Here is a 10,111-nt window from a genome sequence, read left to right on the forward strand (position 1 = left end):
ACTGGTCAAAGGTCTGGACTGCAGGTGGGCAAGCTGGGTACCCAGGTTCTTCTACTATGAAGTCAAGTTGTTGTTATAGATGCATTATGCAGTTTATCCTTTACTTGTTGAATTATGCAGTGCCTTAAGTATATGACCATAGCTTTACAAAATCACATCTGGCAAGGTTCAAGGTAAGTAATCTTCCTGTAAACAACAAAGATGACTGTTTTCAGATGGTCAGACGAGGTAGATGAGTAAGCAACCACACTTTATTGTGTACCATGTTGTAATCCACTGAGCTCCTGAGAGTGACTTATTCTTACACAGAAGTTTGTGGAAGCAGTCTGCATGCCTAGGTGTTTGATTTTACACAGGCAACCAGGTTCAGGGAGGGGCAGCTATCTACCACAGCCAGTTAGTGACTTGACAAATCACTTCAGCCTGGAGACTACATTAAAGAGGATGCACAATACTGCCATCTTGTGGTCTGACTTGGCTATTGTCACTGAAAGCTGCATTTATTTTATGTTTCATCTCATAGCTCTGGCATCTCTGCCTCTGAGGGCTCGCTGTCGGTCTCATGTTAACAATAACTGGAGCAAGGCAAGCTGAGAGATCAGCAGCTTGTTTTTGGTGGTTTGCGCATCCACATTGTGGATAACCCTCTGGTGTTTTATGGTAGACTGATGGGAGAAGAGAGTGCCAGGCAAGTTGCTGCTGGTTTCCTTTCACTGTTCTGTCATCAGTTACTAGCAGTGTGGAAACACAGTAGCAACTCAACAAGTTTCAGAAATCTGCCATCATAACAGATGAGTTTCATCTTGTTAACCACATTGATGGAGCAGGAAAAACTTGTTGTAGGTCCAGGCTCATCAGCACTTTCAGATTAACAGATTAATGAGAATGACTGAATGCAATAAGCTTAACCAACTGTTTTGGCAATTTTCATTTATATTTTGAATCCCCTGTGAATATTAACCTGTGAATACTGACCACATCACTCATTCCTCATGCCATTTAATTCAGCTGATTTTTAAAAAATGATATATTAACATACTTTTTGAAAAATCAAGATGTAGACCTGTGTTTCTGAGTTCATGAACAACTAATTCTTTTTCACAGATATTTGGTCCTTACAGGACAGTCACCACAAATGTGATATATAGAATATGATGCTCAACATTAAATAGAAATAAAGTATTTAAAATGGAATTAAACTTAAACATAGCACAACAAGCAGTAATATTAATCTGGCACTGCCTCGGGATGCAATAGAATACAAAGCAATATCCCTTTGCACTCTGGTGAAATGGACTAATGAGGTACATACACCCAGAGTTTTGTCATACTCCATATGCCCTGCTCCCTGCTTTTTAGTTTTAGTGAGCCAACTGGAAAATAATTTCCCAGCAGCTTTTTGACACCAACAACTGGGTATGCTCCTCCTCTGTGTGAGTGTCATGACTCACTTAATATAGTCTATATAATATAATATATATAATATAGTCATTAAGAGATTAGGAAATATCAGTGCTACATTGGGGTGCACTATTTGGCCATCATTATTACTCAGTCAAAGGCTGAGTGTAGAGTATGGTCCTGAGATTGGTCCAGTAGAAATATTTTCCAAGGAGTGAACCAGCAGGGGTCTCCTGAGAAGGGCTCACCATTTCCTCCTCCCCTGAGTCCGTGTCAGACAACCCCATGTCACAGCTGAGTGCAGCACAAACATCACATGTCCTTAGCAGTTATGAGCGCATGCCTAAAGAATACCCCATTAAATTATTATTAACTTGTTGGCCAAACTGTTCCCAGAATTAAGGGATGTGCCAGCTGGGAGCTAACCGTGCCACTATAACACTTGTGACTACAAAGGGAACCCAGCAGAACACACAGACAGAGACTCTGGAAGGGAATTTAATGCAGTCTATTTGCAATGGTTTGTCTTTGCGAGATTTTGTTTCCAAAAAGCTCTTGGCTGATGATTATTTGTTTGCACATATGGCCTAATGCAGTTCCAGAGTTGTTCGTAGAGCACAAACAAATGAATATAAGAAAATACTGATAAATCATGCATTTATGCATGAAACATTCATATGTAAAGTTTGCAGACACATTTGTGCATATGCACTGTTAATAAAAGGCAAATTCTGGGTTTAGATGGGACTAATGCAATGGTGATGCAACACTCCCACCATCTGGTCAAAATAAAAGTCAATATTGCGCTTACATCAAAAGGTTTAATCAAATCTACAACGAGATTTTTTCAATATAGTCTGGCAAAAGAGTGTTTTTTTAAAGACCTCTGGACATTTTAACATTGTCAGTGCTCTCTGTATAGTCTCTAGAAAACTTTATGACACCCCTTCCAAGTGCAGTCAGTGCTGCATATGCTCATAATCCACATACAAACTAAACCTGACCAAAGCATGTATGGCATATAAGTCCTTACCTCGTTTTATTCACTCCAAGTAGTATTTTGCTATAATAAAACTACATTATATTAGTCTGGCACCATTAGAGATAAAGATTTCAGTGCTTTCAACTCCAAAGTGTAAAGCGCAGTTTGGCTGCTCTCCAAACATTACAAATGATCATAGCAGAAGCATCCAGAAAAAACGTGTCAGTTCTTGGACTTTGTTCTTGGACTTTGCTACTGTCAGTCTGGAGTATGGATATGGACATTAAAGACATTAAAGACATTAAACTCTTTGCAAGCATGCTCTTTGCAAGCATCTGCACAGACACCTGCATGCTAACGCTAAGCTAACCAAGAAGCCAGATCTATGCTAAAGCTGAGTAAATGCCAAACCAGCAGCAGAGCTTGACCTTGACAGGTAACAAGTGGATGAGCAGTCAGGCATCTGTTTCTATGTGTTCATCTTTTCATCCTTGCTTTGCTTTTGCATCTCTGGCAGCTTTGTGTTCATACCCAACTACTGGAGTGAAAAATCATGTCTCTGTCCTCATTGTAATAGGGATTTGTGTTATTTTATATTATTGGTAAATGGTAATTATGTGACAGTGCATTTCAGAACATTTTACAGAGTAATGCAAAAGTAACATAAGTTGTACAATGAATTAATGTCTCCTGGGCGTAATTAAGTAACATACTGCATTACTTTTAAGAGAGGTGTTCTGTATAATATGTGCACTACATTCCATTACCAACACAAACATTTGACCACATAGCATGTAATTAGTTTGCATGAATGTAATGTCTTTAATATGATGATGGTGGTGACTTAAACTAGAGCTAATGAGAACCCAATGAGAATCAATAAGAGAATCACTAATAGAATCAAATCAATAAGTGATCTTGATAACGGAATCTAAATTGCTATATTCTTATCAATTCCCGTTCAATCCATACTGGGTTTTCAAACAGGCAAGTTCAAAAGATGCAGGCCCTACCTGGTTGGCCAAATGTCCCCACTTTAATTAAGTGTTTTGCTAATACACTAGTTATACAATTTTTCATTTGAATTTTTAACCTCCTAGGACCTGGGTCCACATATGTGGACATCACATTTTGGGTTGTCTAGACCAAAATACAGAATTTTGCTTTACAAGGGCCTGATATCCACTTACAAGGACATTATACTGCTGCTGCTCTATCAAAATTTAAAACAAATGTCCTCGTATGTGGATCTCATTTCTCTCAGAAACAAAAATCAGGTAAAAAAAATCTGGTAATTCTTTGTTTTTACATTTGTCAGGTCCCAATCAGCCCAAATAGCAAAGAGAAATTAAAAATGCATGACATGAAAGAGTTCAGGTCTTAGGAGGTTAATCTATCTCTGGATCTTGACAGTTAATCCAGTCACACAGCACTCAACCCTATAGAGAGAAGTGCCGTGAAGACAACTTGAAACACATAAAACCGCAGCCACAAAAGTGTCTGAGGACACCTCACACACACACAACATATTCTGGGTAACATACCCGCTATCAAGTGGTTATTGTCATTAGCTTGAATTCCATTCAAACATCTTAGTTTCTCACTGACTCACTTCTGATGGATTAAAATATTACTTTCCAGAACACTATGACCTGAAGGCTGTAGTCTGCACTGATAGCTTTTAAAATTTTCAGGCAATGCAGCTGAACTTCTGACATTATTATTTAACCAGTCACATTGCCCTAGTCACATTCCTGTTTGGCCATATGAGCATCATGAGATAAAACTGTTTTTGTTTTGGAAAGTGTTAGATTATGTCTGCGGCTTATGTCAGCGGCTGCACTTCCTGAGAGTCCTCAGGAAGTACAAGCTGAACTCCAACCTGCTGCTGACCTTCTACCGCTCGTCCATTGAGAGCCTGCTAACCTACTGCATCACGGTATGGTACGGCAGCTGCACCAAAGCAGATAGAGTGAGGCTTCAGAGTGTGGTCAAGACAGCACAAAAGATCATCGGCTGCCCTCTCCCCTCCCTGATGGACATTTATTCCTCCCGCTGCCTCACCAGAGCAGCAAACATTATCAAGGACAGCTCCCACCCTGGCTTCAACATGTTCAGCCTGCTTCCCTCAGGGAAGTGCTACAGGTGCATCAGCACAAAAACCCACAGACTCAAAAACAGTTTCTTCCCCAAAGCGATAACCACCCTGAACTCACACATGCACAGATAACACAGCCCCCCACTTCCCACTTCCTCTATGGACCACCACTGTGCAATACCAATTCTATGTGCAATAACTCAACTGTATATACATAACACTATTTATTACATATTACTTACGTCTTGTATATTGTACATTTTATATATATATATGTTTTTCCCTATGTTAATACTGTCCATATGTACATAGCGCTGCAGAACTGTACCCCCCCAGCATGTTTACACTGAGTAGGAGATGCTCTGTATCTCATTGTACAACTGTATAGTGACAATAAAGGCATTCTATTCTATTCTATTCTATTATATGCTGACATTACAGGACATTTCTCCTATTTTTTCACACTTTTCCTCTTGAAAAAATGTCATTAAGTGGCACTCAGCTCAGAACTAAGTGTCAACCTCCAGAACTTAAAGAAAGGAAAAATGGCCAAAACCTGTAGTTTCTCTAGTAGACACTTGGGGATGGGCAGAAAAGCCAGTTAATCCCCAGACTCACAGGTACAAAAATGGATCTGGTTTCTATTGCTCGGATGCAACGACTTTTACAGTAGGCCAAGTGTGCCAGCAGCTGTTTCACTTATCTGCTTTATTAAAGATCTGACATTTTCTCCTCATCATCAAGACTTTTCTTGCTAACATGCTAATAGAATCACTATATATTTTTTTTAAACTCTGCACTATTTTGTTTATATAACACACATTTTGGCCAAGGTCAAGTAAAAGTAGATGATTCTGTTATTATAATAAATCACACAAGATTATCTATTTTACTGAGAGTAGTTCTGTTTCCATTGCTTGTAACTTTTCTCAGAGCAATAAAAGCAGAGCCAGTGTCTAGGACGCTAATCTCCCATCAGTCTCCTGCACAAGCAACCAGAAAAAGCTGCTTGGCTCTCAGCTTGACAAGCGATTGATAATGTGAAACTGAAATGCCTGTAAAAAGTAGACATACTACAGTTTCCAATGGGATCCAAGGAGGGTGTAATTCCAGTCGCAATAGCCAACTACGACCACAAGATGGAGTGATGTAAAGGACCAAAACAGGCGAAAAGCTTGATGACAGACTACTGTTTGAGATGAGAGGAGATAGATAGCTTTCACTTTGGTACATTTCAAAATTGATGTCCATTTTTACTGGACATCAATTGAAAAGCTGGCAAACAACTGTAAAATAAAATGATAAAGCATTTACATTTTATGGTGTACTTAAATTTGACAATCTACTTATTCAAAGTGACCAGTGATGAGATGCAACTAATTTACTATGTAGGTTTAGAGTAGCCCAGCTGTTGGACCTATTATTATGTGTTTGTTTTTGTTGTTGTTGTTTTTATTTTCTGTCAGAAACAGAAATTGGGTACACACTGCCTCTTATCTCTGACTGTCAAACTCTATTGACTATATACATTCAAGTAAATGCTTGAGTCAAATTTGATTAAACTGACAACTTGAACACCACAGCTGTTGCAAGTTGTCAAAGAAACAAAAATGGGTAAGATCATTTAAGATGACCTGAGGTAAAATGTAAGATCAGGTCACACAAATGTTATGCATTTCCACTAAAAAAGCTGGAGCGAGTAAAAGGTATTCCGTCTGTTGTGACACTGCTACTTATGTTTAGTTCCAAAAACTTGGTGAAAAATGGATAAGACAGATCTACTCTGTATTTTAAACAGAGCTTAAAGAAGACAGGAATTTAAACTGAGAGACTAGATTGTGTGGATTTTGTGTACAATGTGCAATTCTGAAAAATCCATCAAGTGGTTTTTGTGTTGCTTAATCTGGTCGAAGAGATTTCAAAAGCAGGATGTTAAGTAGTAGGTTTTTGCACACATTAAACATCTTCATTGGGCTGCACATCAGGAATGACGATCATGTCAGATTGCTGACCCATTTCAATTCCAGTGAACTAGGACTGCTTCATTCTCCATGAATGTCACTGAGGGTTTTCATGTACTCATTTGTCTTTTTAGCTCATCTTGAACTTCTAGAAGCCGCCTGATCCCAATTAAGAAATATAACTGCTTTTAAGGTAATGTGTTGCCCTTTATAACTGCAGATGCCTTTTTAAAGTTTACCTTTGTTTTATTAGAAAAGAGGAGCCTTGATTCTTGAATTCCTTCTAATAGGAGCTCCAGATTTCTTCTCCTCATAACTTTATTATTGCCTTTATATCTATAATACACGACACACCTACACGACTCATAACTTGGCAACTGATATAATTTGTAGTTAATCCAGTTTTATGGACTCAGTTCATCCAATTTTTTAAAATTACAAATATTATGTTTCCCTCTAGTGAAATTTGGTGCAGATAGTTTTATTCAACATCACAAACCTAACTATGTTCTACCTAATAATATTTTCTAATGTTGGCTTTACTTTGTTGTACAAAATTTTAAAGTGTTTGCTCAGTGTAAATACTGTTGAGATGGCCTTCAATTCGACAATTTGAGGCCCAAACCACATGTTAAGAAACAGTTGCAAACAGCCCCACAAAACATGCTCAGGGAGGAAGAGCCACATCTTCCAAACTGTCCTGCGGTGACAAAAAATGTTCCTTAAAAAAAAAGAAGAAATCTGTGAAGGATGCCGTTACACTTGCACCTTCTATGTTTCCCATGAGAAGCGTCTGGGGTGCAGGTTTCCAGTATTGGGGAACCGGTCTTTCTTTACGCAACTCTGACTTGTGGTGGGATTCCCCCCGGCTTAGAGTTGGGACATCTGCCGGAAGGAGGCCAGCCACAGTGGGGATGTTCAGTCTGTTGTTAGGCCCTGAGCAAGCAGCATTAAGCCACAGGCCAGGTCTGCACATAACTGCTGGCCAGGGCCTCAACAGTCTGTTCACAGCCTTGCACAAATGACTACCCTTATTCTATATCATAAGCAATGCATGTCTACCTTCAGCCTAACTTAACCCTAAACAACAAATCCTAATCACAGGATGCAAAAGAAAAAAAGACATGGCTGCAAGTGCAGTGCTGTCGCCCCCAGACTGAGCCCGATGATCACCATCATTGTACTAGAAAAATGTATTGATTGTGTAGATTGTTCTTGAGGTTAACATAAATATGATAAATTAAAAAAAAAATGTGGAAAAAATAAAAACATTTGTATTTTGATTTTCATTTTGATTTTCATATATGGTTCTCCTGTTGAGGTTTTGTTCTGTTTTAATTTACCTGCACTTCATGACAGACAGCAATAATTGTGGATTACAGGTCCGGAAATAACAAATTCTGCTGTGCAAAGCGAGACCACCATATACAATGGTGTGAAAAAGTGTTTGCCCCCTTCCTGATTTTTTTTTGTATGTTTACCACACTTAAATGTTTCAGATCAAATTTAAATATTGACAAAGATAACACAAACAAACACAAAATGCAAAAAGTCCAAACCTGCATGGTCCTGTGTGAAAAAGTGACTGCCCCCCACCATAAATGAACTGTGGTGTATCACCCAAGCCTCCTTAACAATGCAATCCCAGATGGCCGCCATGTTGAAACTACAGTGTGCAATGTTTTGTTTTGTTTTTTAAACAAAGATTTAGGGCCAGATTTACTAACACCTGCAGTAGTGCAAAGCCTTTTTTTAAAAAGCTACTTGGATTTGCTAAAGAGGCACAGTGTCAGTTTTGCGACCCCTCTTCTGAGCAGGAGTATTTTTGGGGGCTGGTCTTGTGGCATATGTATTTATAAGAGCTGTGAGTTCAGTGCCAAAACTCTCTGTCCTAAAAGTCTTCACTCAGTCCTCACTCTGGGTGTGGTGGTGTTCTATGGTACAACATACTCCTATGTTGAAAAGTTTGCAACCAAGTTTTATAATTGATGTCTGCTGGAGTGATGAATCCATAACACAAGGCCCACTTATTGCTCCTAAATAGCACTAGTATTTTCATAAAACAGAGCAGAAGTTAACTAAACTGAGATGTCTTTTTCTCAGCAGTGTGCAAACCACAAGCATCATCTCTGTTGAATCCAGTACAAAAATGTCTATTCCCCGTATGTGGCAACGGAAGACCCACCACGAACAATCATTTGTGTATATGTATATTATACAGAACTTTTTAAAAGCTGAAATTATCATATGATCTACTTCATTTATTCCAGATTTGGGAAATTCTCTTGCTATAGTAGTAATAATAAGGATTATCATCATAGCAAAATATTTCAAAATCAGAAAGGGAAAAAAAGGTTAAAGTAGGAGTCAAGATGATTATCTGCTGCACTGTAGAGAGATATTGTATAATACATGACAGATTTCCTGTATCTGCTCTGGCAGAGAAGCTCAATCTGTTTGTTAGAGAAAGCTCTCCAGTTATAGTCCAGTAAGTGGTGCAAATGATACTCATGTAGCAGGGAAATAGCCTGGAGAAATAGTATTTTGCTTTATAAGAAAGCCCTCCCTTAGGCTAGAACATCTTACTATTCATCACTGAGCCAACTGTTGAGCCAACCAACTAGGAATGACTTCATGAACTTGTTCACAAATACAATTTGAACCATTAGAGAAAAAAATTACTCATAATCATCTCACAGATGTAACATTATCTACAGCTTCAACCTTAAACATAATTAGCCTATGAATTATGGATTATGCAGAAAAAATAGAACTGGCCTGAAAGGGCTTTTGCTTTATAACTTATTCAGGTTGTGTATCATGTTTTTAAAAAGTAACAAAGTAATACAGTAACTAATTACTTTTGAAAATGAGTAATCAGTAAAGTAATGGGATTAATTTCTTGGAGAAGTAATTAGTAACTAATTACTTTTTCAAGTAACTTGACCAACATGTGAGGCCACAATAATGCCCCCCAGGAGCCAGATGCAGACAGAAAAAAAGACCCAAGAGACCTGGGCCATCCACAGCACCCCCAGAGTACTGAAGACCCCAGGCCACACATATTGATAAAAGCTGCATGCCCACCCCAGCATTAGAAGAAGGGAGGCCCTAGATGGAGCCCTCACAGCCAAAGGGCAAGAGCACCAGAGAACCACAGGCCAGCCATCTTTGTGGGAGCTGAAATCAGGGCCACAGGACCCCAGGCGCCCAAGAACCACTCGACACCCAGAATAGACACCCTCTCCCATGCTAAAGAGACCCGAGCCAACCCTGACTTCAACCCCAAGGGACCAGACCAACAACCACGAGATTGCACATAACACTGTGAAGGCTGGACAATGAGATGCGTAGTCACAGGTGGGATCCATTGATAACTAGGTTTCAGGGACTTCCAGGGCATAATGACACAGTGTTATACCCATCTTCTGTATTTGTTGCAGAAAGAAAGGCAAGCTGGACTGCGGCAAATACACATAGGTATGGTTGCTAGTACAAGTTCAATACAAAATTGCTGATATCCTGGGACCAGTTGGGACTACTCTTCAACAGTGACTAAAATATTTAGGAGAAGTTGGTGGTCATAAATGAGAAGACAGGAAAACAGATGTAGACTGAGTGGCCATAAAGAGAACAGGTTACAGATGATGGCCAGCCACACTCACCGAC

This window comes from Simochromis diagramma, unplaced genomic scaffold (genome assembly GCF_900408965.1).
Source record: "Simochromis diagramma unplaced genomic scaffold, fSimDia1.1 OVJJ01000330.1, whole genome shotgun sequence".
NCBI lineage: Eukaryota > Metazoa > Chordata > Actinopteri > Cichliformes > Cichlidae > Simochromis > Simochromis diagramma.